Source organism: Mustelus asterias, chromosome 12 (genome assembly GCF_964213995.1).
Source record: "Mustelus asterias chromosome 12, sMusAst1.hap1.1, whole genome shotgun sequence".
Lineage (NCBI taxonomy): Eukaryota > Metazoa > Chordata > Chondrichthyes > Carcharhiniformes > Triakidae > Mustelus > Mustelus asterias.
In genome coordinates, this window is record NC_135812.1 from 65,055,612 (window position 1) to 65,069,523 (window position 13,912).

The following is a 13,912-nucleotide window of genomic DNA, read 5'->3' on the forward strand; positions in this document are numbered from 1 at the left end:
CCTTTCGCCTTCAGAAGTGCAAGACAGTTTGGGCCAGGGAACTCTAAATGTGTTTCATAAAATTGTACAATATTAAAGGGTCGGGATTCTCCAATCTCTTCTGTACCTGACCCGATGCCAGCGGGAATGGAGAATTTGGTACTCCACAAAAACTCCATTCACTACAGCGGGACCGGAGAATCCCAGCTGCGGACGAGGTCGGAGGTTTTCAGTGAAGATGTCCATTTGGTCCATCATGCCTATTCAAGTACGATGCCAGAGCTAACAATTCCCATTCTCTCAAGGCCCGCTCCCCCGCTCTTTCACCATATCCCAGCAATTTTATCTTTCTTGTTGAAGTATATATCCAATTCCTTTTTCAAAGTTAGTATTGAAAATGCTTCCTATCCCTTTCGGGCAGTTTCATAGCCAGGGGAATTTTTCCATCCTACTAGCCACGGGAACAGTAGCGGGTGGGGGGGAGGGTGTGGTGGCGGACCATGACTTTGTTGACTTTGGGCAGGATTTTCCGGTTTTGGGGCGAGCCCGGCCTGAAAATCCAGCATCTCGCTTTGTTAAATAAAATTTGCTTAACCTCACAAAATCCCTACAGTACAGAAGGAGGCCATTCGGCCCATAGAGTCTGCTCCGACCACAATCCCACCCAGGCCCTATTCCCATAACCCCACATATATATCGCACTAATCCCCTGACACAAGGGTCAATTTAGGATGGCCAATCAACCTAACCTGCAAATCTTTGGACTGTGGAAGGAAACCAGAGCACCCGGAGGAAACCCGCGCAGACACGGGGAGAAAGTGCAAACTCCACACAGACAGTGACCCGAGGCCAGAATTGAACCTGGGTCCCTGGCACTGTGAGGCAGCAGAGGTCTCAGTAATGGTGACCACCACACTATCACCATTTGTTGCAAAAACCCATCCGGTTCACTAATATCCTTTCGGGAAGGAACTCTGCCACCCTTACCAGGTCTGGCCTACACATGACTCCAGACCCATAGCAATGGGGTTGACTCTTAAATGACCGAACAAGCCCATCAATTCAGGGGAAATTATAGGTCGACAACAAATGTTCACCTCGCTAGCGATGGCCACAACTCATAGAAATGTAGAAAAATAGGAAATGGAACCAAGAGTAGGCCATTCGGCCCTTTGAGCCTGCCCCACCATTTATCTTGATCATGGCTGATCATCAAATTCGATATCCTGATTCCCCCCCTTTTCCCCCATATCCCTTGATCCCTTTAGCCTCAAGAGCTATATCTAATTTCTTCTTAAAATCAGACAAGGTATTGGCCTCAACTACTTTCTGTGGTAGTGAATTCCACACATTCACCACTCTCTGGGTGAAGAAATTTCTCCTCACCTCAGTTCTAAAAGGTTACCCCTTATCCTCAAACTATGACCCCTAGATCTGGACCCCCCACCCCCACCATTGGGAATATTCTTTCTGAATCTATTCTTGTCTAACCCTATTAGAAGTTTCTATGAGATCCCCTCTCACTCTTCTAAACTCCACTGAATATAATCCTAACCGACATTGTCTCTCCTCATATGACAAGGAAAGTTTTAAAGTTTATTTGTTAGTGACACAAGTGTCTTACATTAACACTGCAATGACGTTACTGTGAAAATCCCCTAGTTGCCACACTGCGGTGCCTGTTCGGGGACACTGAGGGAGAATTTAGCATGGCCAATGCACCTAACCAGCACATCTTTGGATTGTGGGAGGAAACCAGAGCACCCGGAAGAAACTCACGCAGACACAGGGAGAATGTTCAAATTCCATGCAGACAGTAATCCAAGCCGAGAATCAAATCCCGGGCCCTGGTGCTGTGAGGCAGCAATGATAACCACTGTGCCACCCTATCAGGGATTAAATAAGTTACTAAACCTGAGAAAAAAATAAGAAAAGATGTGCCACCGGGCCGCCCACAAAGAATAAAGGAATAAAAAGCATGAAGTTGAGTTGGTAACAAACCAGACGTGAAAGTTTCAAGCAGTGCTATTTAATGATGAGTTGCAGCAATGAGACGCCAGATCAGAGGGAAGACTGAGCAAGCGTCTTGCATTTAAGCGTGGAAACAAAGTTACATCAATATTGACACAGCACTGATATTGAGTAGAAGCAAAGCTATCAAGAGAGTTAGCATTAAATGAGTAGCTTTGATTGCGTGTTTACATTTCTCATAATAATCAGCCATCTCTCCTTTGTGTAATCAGCAAGTGAAGATCTGAGATCAGTAGCTGTGTCGAGCAGACTTTATTTGGAAGTCATGACCTTTTGCTCACTCAGATTGGCAGTATAGACTTTCCCCCAAAACTATTGATTGTCTATGCTGTGTTACGTTACTTGGTATTTACTGCATCCGTGAAAAAGAAAATCTGGATAATTGGTCTGTTGCTTTTTTGTGTTGCATTGTTTGAGGAATCCTTGGAAAAAGCAAAGAGCTGTGGAGGCGTGCATGTCCTTTCTGTTCGGATGTGTATCGAGTTGTCGAGTATCATTATTAGGCGTCTCAGGAGTTTCCTTGTGCTGGTTGCAAGATAAGGGTGTTGTTAAACTGTTTGGTTTACTGGCATCATACAGCCACTGATTGTCAGCCCAATTAGTGTAAAAGGCTAATTAAAACTTTTTAAAAATAAATTAGACATTGCATTTAAATGGGCCAGCCAAAGTGGATAATTAAATTGAGACAACGAAATGTTACATTCATGCTTTTAATTAAAAGACAAAACCCTACATTTGAAATATTCTTTGAGAAGGAAATCTGCCATCTGTACCTGGTCTTTCCCACGTGTTACTCCAGACCCACTGCAATGTGACTGACTTTCAGCTGGCCTCTGAAATGGTCTAGCAAGCCATTCAGCTGGAGGAAACCACCTTCGAAACGGCAAAAAGGATAAAAATCTGATGGAATAACCAACAGGGGCAGCACAGTGGCACAGTGGTTAGCACTGCTGCCTCACAGCGCCAGGGACCTGGGTTCAATTCCTGGCTTAGATCACTGTCTGTATGGAGTCTGCACATTCTCCCCGTGTCTGCGTGGGTTTCCTTTGGAAGCTCCGGTTTCCTCCCACATTCTGAAAGTCGTGCTGGTTAGGTGCATTGACCCGGACAGGCGCCAGACTGTGGTGACTCGGGGAATTTCACAGTAACTTCATTGCAGTGTTAATGTAAGCCTTATCGTGCCTAATGAATAAACTTTACCTGACCTTGTCTTTACCTGTCACCGATGCATCTGTCCATGACAGTGTCAGTAGGAGTGACCATTGCACAGTCCTTGTGGAGATAAAGTCCAGTCTTCATATTGAGGACACCCTCCATGTTGTGACACTGTGCTAAATCGAATCAATTTCAAACAGATCTCGCAACTAAAAACTGGGCATCCATGAGGTGCTGTTGGCAATTAGTAGCAGCAGAATTGTACTCAACCAAGATCTGTAACCTCATGGCTCAGTATATCCCCCATTCTACCATGTGGCACAGTGGTTAGCACTGCTGCCTCACAGCGCCAGGGACCCGAGTTCAATTCCGGCCTTGGGTCACTGTCTGTGTGGAATTGCACATTCTCCCCGTATTTGTGTGGGTTTCCTCCAGGTGCTCTGGTTTCCTCCCACAGTCCAAAGATGTGCGGGTTGGGTTGATTGGCCATACTAAATTGCCCCTAGTATCCCAAGACATGTAGCTTAGGGGGATTAGCAGGGTGAATATGTGGGGATAGGGGCTGAGTGGGATTGTCGTCAGTGCAGACTCAATGCGCCGAATGGCCTCCCTCTGCACTGCAGGGATTCTATGATTAAACCCTGGTTCAATGAAGAGTGCAGGAGGACATGTCAAGAGCACCACCAGGCATACCTCAAATTGAGATGTCAACCTAGTGAAGCTATAATGCAGAACTACATGTGTGCCGAATGCCATGCATTTGACAGAGCTCAGTGATCCCAAAATCAATGATGTGGAGATGCCGGCGTTGGACTGGGGTGGGCACAGTAAGAAGTCTCATAACATCAGGTTAAAGTCCAACAGGTTTACTTGGTAGCACGAGCTTTCGGAGCAGTGCTCCTTCATCAAGTGAATATCTCACCTGGTGTTGTGAGCCTTCTTACTTCTTTGCCCAAAATCAATGGACCTGATCTAAGCTCTGCAGTCCTGCCACACTGAGTTGTGAATGGTGCTGGACAATTTAAAAATATAACTGGAAGAGGAGGCTCCACAAACATCCCCATCCTTAATGACAGGGATGCACAGCATATGTGTGCAAAAGAAAAGACGTGAACATTTGCAACCATCTTCAGTCAGGTGTGCCGAATGGATGATCCATTTTGATCTCCTTCTGAGATCTCCAACAATACAGATGCCAGTCTACAGCCAATTTGATTTGCTCCACATGATATCAAGAAATGGCTGAAGGCACTGGATACTGCAAAGGCAATGGACCCTGACAAAATCCCTGGCAATAGAGATGTACTTGTGCTCCAGAACATGCCACTCCCCCTTGCCAAGTTGTTCCAATACAACTACAACTCTGGCATTTATCGTCAATGTGGAAAATTGCCCGGGACAAATTCAACCCGACCAATACCCCCTGATTAGTCTATCTTCAGTAAAGTGATAGAAGGGGTCATCAACAATGCTATCAAGCAACACTTACTCACGGATGCTCAGTTTTGGGTCTGCTAAGACCGCTCAGGGTAGCCTTTGTCCAAACATGGACAAAAGAGCTGAACTAATGTGCTGAGGTAAGAGCGATTGCCCTTGACATCGAGGCATCATTTATAGAGTCATAGAGGTTTACAGCATGGAAACAGGCCTTTCGGCCCAACTTGTCCATGCCGCCCTTTATTTTTAAAACCCCTAAGCTAATCCCAATTTCCCACATTTGGTCCATATCCCTCTCTACCCATCATACCCATGTAACTATCTAAATGCTTTTTAAAAAAAAATTAAACCCGCCTCTACCATTAGCTCTGGCAGCTTGTTCCAGACACTCACCACCCTCTGTGTGAAAAAATTGCCCTGCTGGACACTTTTGTATCTCTCCCCTCTCACCGTAAACCTATGCCCTCTAGTTTTAGACTCCCCTACCTTTGGGAAAAGATATTGACTAGCTGATCTGTGCCCGTCATTATTTTATACACCTCTATAAGATCACCTCTCAGCCTCCTACCTCCAGAGAAAAAAGTCCCAGTCTATCCAACCTCTCCTTATAACTCAATCCATCAAGTCCCGGTAGCATCCTAGTAAATCTTTTCTGCACTCTTTCTAGTTTAATAATATCCTTTCTATAATAGGGTGACCAGAATTGCACACAGTATTCCAAGTGTGGCCTTGCCAATGTCTTGTACAACTTCAACAAGACATTCCAACTCCTGTATTCAATGTTCTGACCGATGAAACCAAGCATGCCGAATACCTTTTTCACCACTCTGTCCACCTGTGACTCCACTTTCAAGGAGCTATGAACATGTACCCCTAGATTGCTTTGTTCTGTAACTCTCCCCAACGCCCTACCATTAACTGAGTAAGTCCTGTCCTGGTTGAATCTACCAAACTGCATCACCTCGCATTTGTCTAAATTAAACTGCTTCTGCCATTCGTCAGCCCACTGGCCCAATTGATCAAGTACCCGTTGCAATTGGAGATAACTTTCTTCACTGTCCACTATGCCACCAATCCTAATGCCATCTGCAAACTTACTAACCATGCCTCCTATATTCTCATCCAAATCATTGATATAAGTGACAAATAACAGTGGACCCAGCACTGATCCCTGAGGCACACCGCTGGTCACAAGCCTCCAGTTTGAAAAACAACTCTCTACAACCACCCTCTGGCTTCTGTCAAGAAGCCAATTTTAGATACCTCACCCTGGATCCCGTGAGATTTAACCTTATGCATCAACCTACCATGCCTTGCTAAAGTCCATGTAGACAACATCAATTGCACTGCCCTCATCTACCTTCTTGGTTACCCCTTCAAAAAACTTGGGGTAACGTTTGATTGAATGAGACATCAAGGAGATATTTCAAAATTGTGTCAATGTGAATCAGGAGGAAAGTTCTGGAGTCACATTGGACATCGATTATCTCAGCCCCGGAACATCAGTGTAGCGAGTTACACAGGGTAGTGCCCTAAGCCAACCATCTTCAACTGTTTCATTAATGAACTTCCTTCCATTATAAGGTTAGAGAGGGGATGTTAACCAATGTTCAGCACCATTGGCAACTCTTCAGATACTGAAGCAGTCCATGTCCAAATGTAGAAAGACCTGGACAATATTAAGTCTCAAACTAATAAGTGGCAAGTTATATTTGTGCCACATAAGTGCCAGGCATTGACCACCTCCAACAAGAAAGAATGTAACCATCTGCCCTTGACATTAAATGGCATTACTATTGCTGAACCCCCCACTATCAAGATCCTGGGGGTTACTGAACTGGACCAGCCATATAAATACTGTGGATACAAGATCAACTCAGAGGCTAGGAATTCTGTGTTGAGTGGTTCAAAGCTTGTCCACCATATACAAGGTTCAAGTCAGGAGTGTGATGGGATACTCTCCACTTGCCTGGATGAGGCAACAATACTTTTCACTGTATCCCAATACATGTGACAATAATAAATCAAATCAAATGAATGTAGCTCTAACAACACTCGAGAAACGCAACACCATCCAGGACAAAGCAGCCCAATAGATTGCTACACCTTCCACAAACACTTAATTCCTCCATCACTGACAAACAGTGGCAGTCGTGTGTGCCATCTACAAGATGCACTGCAGGAACTTACTAAGGTTCCTTGGACAGCACCTCCTAGGTACACCACCACCTGGAAGCTCCCCCCCAAGCCACATACCATCCTGTCTTGGAACTACATTGCTGTCCCTTCACTGTCACCGGATCAAAGTCCTGGAACTCGCTCCCTAACAGCACTGTGGGGGTGTGCCTACACAACATGGACTGCAATGGTTCAAGTAGGCTGCTCAGCACCTCCTTCTCAAGGGCAATTAGGGATGAGCAGTAAATGTTGGCCCTGCCAGCGACACCCACATCGCATGAAAGTATTTAAAAAGATTCAATTATTTTAAAATACAGAGGGGTGAACTTTGATTCTCCCAGGAGTGTGAAATAGGTTTGGAGTGAACAGGCAGTTGGTTGAAGTCTGCAATCATTTGTATAAGGGTGGCTTCAATAGAAAATTAAATGAATGCAAAACATCAAGCAAGATAAAGGATTCTCTCAAGCCAGTTGTTTACAGCGAGTTTGGTTTGGTACCTGTAGTGATTTGATTGAAGTTTTTGTGCAGGTTATCTTACAGCAAGACCGCAGGGAAATAAACTGCCTCGTTTAGAAAACAATTGAAGCATCAAATATACATTGCAATCACCCTTTAGTCGTGGTGTATATTCCAATATTTGTCAATCAAGTTGATGTATCTAATACTTGCTTCATATTCATGTATTGGCTGGAGTGGGCTTGAATGATCCTCTGGATAGGACTGTGAACAATTGAAATTGCTTTATTTTGTATGTTTGCTACTTAGTTCATGGAATCCTACTGCAGAGAAATAGGCCACTCAGCCCTTCAAATTAAGCCTATTAACTTTCTCTACTTGAACTACGTAATTTAATCCTAGCCTTCTATTTGCCTTTAATATTCCTCTTGTTTTTCTGTTTGATTCCTGTGATAACACCCATGAGGTCCATGGGGAATGACTGATTAACCTCCCTGTGGGGGCTCATTGAATTCCCTTGGTAACAGGCAGTGACCTGCCCGGCTGGAACTCACTACCTGAGCCTTTTATAAGGTAGGCCCAGGGGAGCTTCCCTCTGCAGCCTGACAGAGATAGCAGGGCAAATGGCCTCCGAGGGATGTGCCTCCTTGACCTGCCTCGGGGCCCAAGGTGCCAGGCCAAGATGTCAGTGACACAGTGCCAGTGGGCAGTGCACCTTTGGCACTGCCAAAGTGCGTGGCCTGAATGGGGGCCCTGAGTGTGGGTCTAAGGGGGGAGACGGGCTGTGGGGGTCTGTGGGGGGAAGGGGGCTAAGTGGGGATCGAGGGGAGGGTGAGTCATCCTCATGCCTGCGTGGTTTGTGGGGGTGACTCATTATTTGAATAGTGGTGGGGGGGGGGGGTGAATGTCCCACTTTGCTGACAGGTTGAGGGGTTGATGGTGCTCCCCTGGTCAGCGGGGGTCACCATTTCAGTCAGAATTTTGCAACACAGAAAGAGACCCTTTGATCCATCATGTCTGCACCAGCTGTCAAGCATCTGCCTATTTATTCCGATCCCATTTTCCAGCACCAGGTTCGAGCCATCTTGATACCATCTCTGTGAGTGGAGCTAGTCCATCATCATCTTGAAGATCCTATCAGGTCACTTTGATTACCTCCTTTCAACCTCGCTATAATTTAAACAAGTTCATCTTTGGTAGCTATAAGCCAGACCTTTGATTATAAAACAATCCTATAGAATCCGCTCTGCATCTTTTATAACTGAGAAGCCCCTTGGAAAGAATGGATGAAGAATGCTCAGTACATGACAGAGGGATAACTATGATCCAAATGTGACCTAATAGACACCTTGGCCGGGTATCTCCCAAAAAACATTCTAAGCCCCCAACCTGCTGGAATGGGAGTAATTCCCTCTGGTTTTTTCAGTGTGATTTCCAGAATGAATCGCCGACACTCTGTGCCCTAGCGCGATTCACTCTGAAAATCTATGGGCGGGGCCTACTCCCGCATGAGAGGCCGGCAGCATAACACTGAGTGCGCCACTGCGCGTGCGCCAATCTGATTTTGATTTGATTTGCTTTGATTTATTGTTTATTGATTTATTATTGTTACATGTATTAGTATGCAGTCAAAAGTATTGTTTCTCGTGTGCTATACAGATGAGGCATACTGTTCATAGAGAAGGAAAGGAGAGAGTGCAGTACGTAGTGTTAGAGTTATAGCTATAAGACCATAAGACATAGGAGCAGTATTAGGCAACTCGGCCCATTGAGTCTGCTCTGTCATTCAACATGGCTGATATTTTTCTCATCCCCATTCTCCTGCCTTTTCCCTATAACCCTTGATCACCTTATTAATCAAGAACCTATCTATCATGGTCTTAAAGACACTCAATGACCTGACCTCCACAGCCTTCTGCGGCAGATTCACCACTCTTCGGCTGAAGAAATTCCTCCTCACCTTTGTTTTAAAGCATCATCCCTTTAGCCTGAGGTTGTGCCCTCTGGTTCTAGTTTTTCCTACTAGTGGAAACATCCTCTCCACATCCACTCTATCCATGCCTTGCAGTATCCTGTAAGTTTCAATAAGATCCGCCCTCATCCTTCTAAACTCTAACGAGTACAGAGCCAAAGTCCTCAACTGTTCCTCATACAACAAGCACTTCATTCCAGGATCATTCTTGTGAGCTAGAGTGCAGAGAAAGATCAGCTTAATGCAAGGTAGGTCCATTCAAAAGGCTGACAGCAGCTGGGAAGAAGCTGTTCTTGAGTTGGTTGGTACGTGACCTCAGACTTTTGTATCTTTTTCCCGATGGAAGAAGGTGGAAGAGAGAATATCCGGGGTGCATGGGGGTCCTAGATTATGCTGGCTGCTTTGCCGAGGCAATGGGAAGTGTAGACGGAGTCAATGGATGGGAGGCTGGTTGCGTGATGGATTCGGCTACATTCACGACCTTTTGTAGTTTCTTGCAGTCTGTCAGCGTGGAGACCAGTGCATGCGCAGTGGCCCCACATTTCCGGCCTCCAGATCGCTGGCCAGCCCCACATCCCCCCGTCGCTGACCTTCCGACCCCCCACCTCGTGATCACTGGCCTCCCGGACCACTCTGGGCAAACACCGATGTCGCTCCCTGCCCAGCCAGCCCCGATTGCCGTCCTCCCTCCCTCTGCCTGTGCTCCCTATGCAGAGTGGCAGTGGGACCGCCCCAACCCCAGTGATTCCCCCCCAAATAGGCCCTTCCCCTTCTGGGCCCACCCCCTTGAAACTACCCGATGCCTGGTGGGCAGAGCCAAGGTGCCCCTTGGCAGTGCCAGTTTTCCCCTTGGGCAGTGCCTGGGTGCCAGGCTTGCACTGCCAGGCTGGCACTGCCCAAGGGACACCCACCCTGGCACTGCCCAAGGGGCATCCACCCCTTACCCCCGACCTCCTGGGGCGGCTTCAATGGCCTTTGTTCCCTCCAGCGCGGTTGGCCGCCTGTTCCCCGTTAGTGGGGAGCAGTTGTAAACCTCACTGGTGTGAATTACTCCCGGCGGGGGCGGGGGAGCCACTAGCAGGCCCAGAGACCCCTCCTGAAATTTAAATCCCAATTTCCATATGGTAATCAGCTCTGCGCCAATTTCCGTGGAGACTCGTGGAGGCCATGACGCCCAGCTGGAAGCCTGCGAAATGGCCTCCGCTGAAGTTTCCCAGCACGCTGAGCTACTCGAGCAGTGCAGTGGGCTCGGAAAATCGTCCCTCCCTCCTCCCCCACCTCCCCAACCTTGTGCAGATTCTGCATCAACATCTTCCTTAAGTATTCATGTCTCTGAACACAATGTGAGGCCCAGCACACCCAGATCCCACTCTGTTTAAAGTCTTACCATTTAAGATATCATCCCTCCCTTATTCAAACGGTGAGATTTACCCAAATAATTGTGATAAATTTAGAACACCTGTGAGATTTTCTCCTGCTTCTTAACAAAAATATATATGATGCTTTAGGCGTTACAGCAACAACTTACATTTACATAACACCTTTAACAAGTAAGCTGTTGTGGTGTATGTGTGTATATATTGTATGTTGGGGTTAGGGGTTCAGACTGCCCCTTGGAGAATGTGGATCAAATGACCTCCCCTTGGCTATTTGCTCCTCCCAGCATGGGACCCCGTTGGACAGTCTTAGATCCAACTGGAATCAGTGCTCAGCTTAATAATGAGCCCCCAGAGTTGAAGTACTCAATCTACCTGTGATTCCTTATGCACCCTTAGTCCATAGGGGCATGCATAATAGCTGTCCCAAGGTTCACCCTGGATATTTGAAGTTTACCAGACCCACGGTGGCACAGAGGTTAGCACTGCTACCTCATAGCTCCAGGGATCTGGGTTTGATTCCCGGTTTAGGTCAACTGTCCGTGTGGAGTTTTCCCATTCTCCCCGTGTCTGCGTGGGTTTCCTTTGGGTGCTCTGGTTTCCTCCCACAGTCCAAAGATATGCGGATTAAGTGCATTGGCCTTGCTAAATTGGCCCTTAATGTCCCAGGATGCGTTGGTTAGAGGAATTAACAAAGAACAAAGAGCAATACAGCACAGGAACAGGCCCTTCGGCCCTCCAAGCCCGTGCTGCTCCCTGGTCCAAACTAGACCATTCTTTTGTATCCCTCTATTCCCACTCCGTTCATGTGGCTATCTAGATAAGTCTTAAACGTTCCCAGTGTGTCCGCCTCCACCACCTTGCCCGGCAGCGCATTCCAGGCCCCCACCACCCTCTGTGTAAAATACGTCCTTCTGATATCCGTGTTAAACCTCCCCCCCTCACCTTGAACCTATGACCCCTCGTGAACGTCACCACCGACCTGGGAAAAAGCTTCCCACCGTTCACCCTATCTATGCCTTTCATAATTTTATACACCTCTATTAGGTCACCCCTCATCCTCCGTCTTTCCAGTGAGAACAACACCAGTTTACCCAATCTCTCCTCATAACTAAGCCCTTCCATACCAGGCAACATCCTGGTAAACCTCCCCTGCACTCTCTCTAAAGCCTCCACGTCCTTCTGGTAGTATGGCGACCAGAACTGGGCACAGTATTCCAAATGGGGCCGAACCAACATTCTATACAACTGCAACATCAGACCCCAACTTTTATACTCTATGCCCCGTCTTATAAAGGCAAACATGCCATATGCCTTATTCACTACCTTCTCCACCTGTGACGTCACCTTCAAGGATCTGTGGACTTGCACACCCAGGTCCCTCTGCGTATCTACACCCTTTATGGTTCTGCCATTTATCGTATAGCTCCCCCGTACGTTAGTTCTACCAAAATGCATCACTTCGCATTTATCTGGATTGAACTCCATCTGCCATTTCTTTGCCCAAATTTCCAGCCTATCTATATCCTTCTGTAGCCTCTGACAATGTTCCTCACTATCTGCAAGTCCAGCCATTTTCGTGTCGTCCGCAAACTTACTAATCACCCCAGTTACACCTTCTTCCAGATTGTTTATATAAATCACAAAATTTACTGGGGTAAATATGTGGGATTATGTGGATGGGGCCTGGGTGGGATTGTGGTCGGTGCAGTCTCGATGGGCTGAATGGCCTCCCTACACTGTAGGGATTCTATGTTTCTATCTCTCCTTTAAGTGAGATCATTGTGAGTTAATATTTATCCTGTTTCACTAGCGGGACTCATGAGTTGAATTTTGAATATCCTGATCAGATAGCCAATCGCACATTGTTCTAACCCCAAAATCAAACAAACCCCTGCAGCATGTTCAGTCTGTCACTTGCTCTGATCCTCATTATGCTAAACTCACAGAAACATTCATTTTGGTATCATTCCTTTCAGCTTACTGGTTTGATGGCTTTGATGTTGTCCTTGTAATGAGCGTCTTTACATTTCTGGTGAAGTTTGAATACTATTCGCAGCTGGCAAAATGCCCATCCTCACTTGATCTGCTTCTTCAAAAGACAATGCTGGAAATAAGTCGGATCTCTCTTTGCTAACAGTGATGGTTCTGATTCGGGGAGCAGTCGTCCCTGCTTTTTTTTGGAACTATACAGCTTCCTCCACATTTGGTAAGGACTGAAGCATTTTAAATGTTAGTACTATGCTTCATCAACTCTCAACCCAGCCTCTGCCATGTCAAAATGATTGCTCTCTAACACTGAATGGTTATGTTTGTCTCTCTTTGATTCATTTGTGGGACATGGGCGTTGCTGGCTGGCCAGTATTTATTGCCCATCACTAGTTGCCCTTGAGAAGGTCATGGTGAGCTGCCTTCTTGAATCGCTGCAAAGAACAAAGAACAAAGAACAGTACAGCACAGGAAACAGGCCCTTCGGCCCTCCAAGCCTGTGCCGCTCCTTGGTCCAACTAGACCAATCGTTTGTATCCCTCCATTCCCAGTCCATGTGCTGTGGGTTAACCCACAATGTCGTCCGTTAGGGAAGGAATTACAGGATTTTGACCCAGTGATGCGAAAGAACAGCTGATGTATTTCCAAGTCAGGACGGTGAAGGGAACTTGGAGGCGCTGGTGTTCACATTTGTCTGCCGCCCTTTTCCTTATAGATAGAAGTGGTTGGGGTTTGGAAGGATCCTGCCTCAGGATCTTTGGTGAATTGCTGCAGTGCACCTGGTTAGCACTGCTGCCCCACAGTGCCAGGGACCCGGGTTCAATTCCTTGTTGGATGACTGTTTGTGCGGAGTTTGCATGTTCTCCCCATGTCTCCGTGGGTTTCCTCCGTGTACTCTCGTTTCCTCCCACAGTCCGAAAGACGTGCTGGTTAGGTGCATTAGCCATGCTAAATTCTCCCTCAGTGTACCGAAACAGGTGCTGGAGTGTGGCGACTAGGGGATTTTCACAGTAACTTCATTGCAGTGTTAATGTAAGCCTACTTGTGACACTAATGAATAAATAAATAAACTTTAGATAGTACACGCTACTGCAACTGAAAGTCAGTGGAGGAGGGAGTGAATGTTTGTAGATGGGGTGCCAATCAAACGGGCTGCTTTGTTCTGGATGGTGTCAAGCTACCTGAGTGTTGTTGGAGCTGCACTCATCCAGGCAAGTAGGGAGTATTCCATCACACTCCTGACTTGTGCCTTGTAGATGGTGGACAGGCTTTGGAGAGTCAAGAGGTGAGTTACTTGCCACAGTATTCCTAGCCTCTGACCTGCTCTTGTAGCCACTGT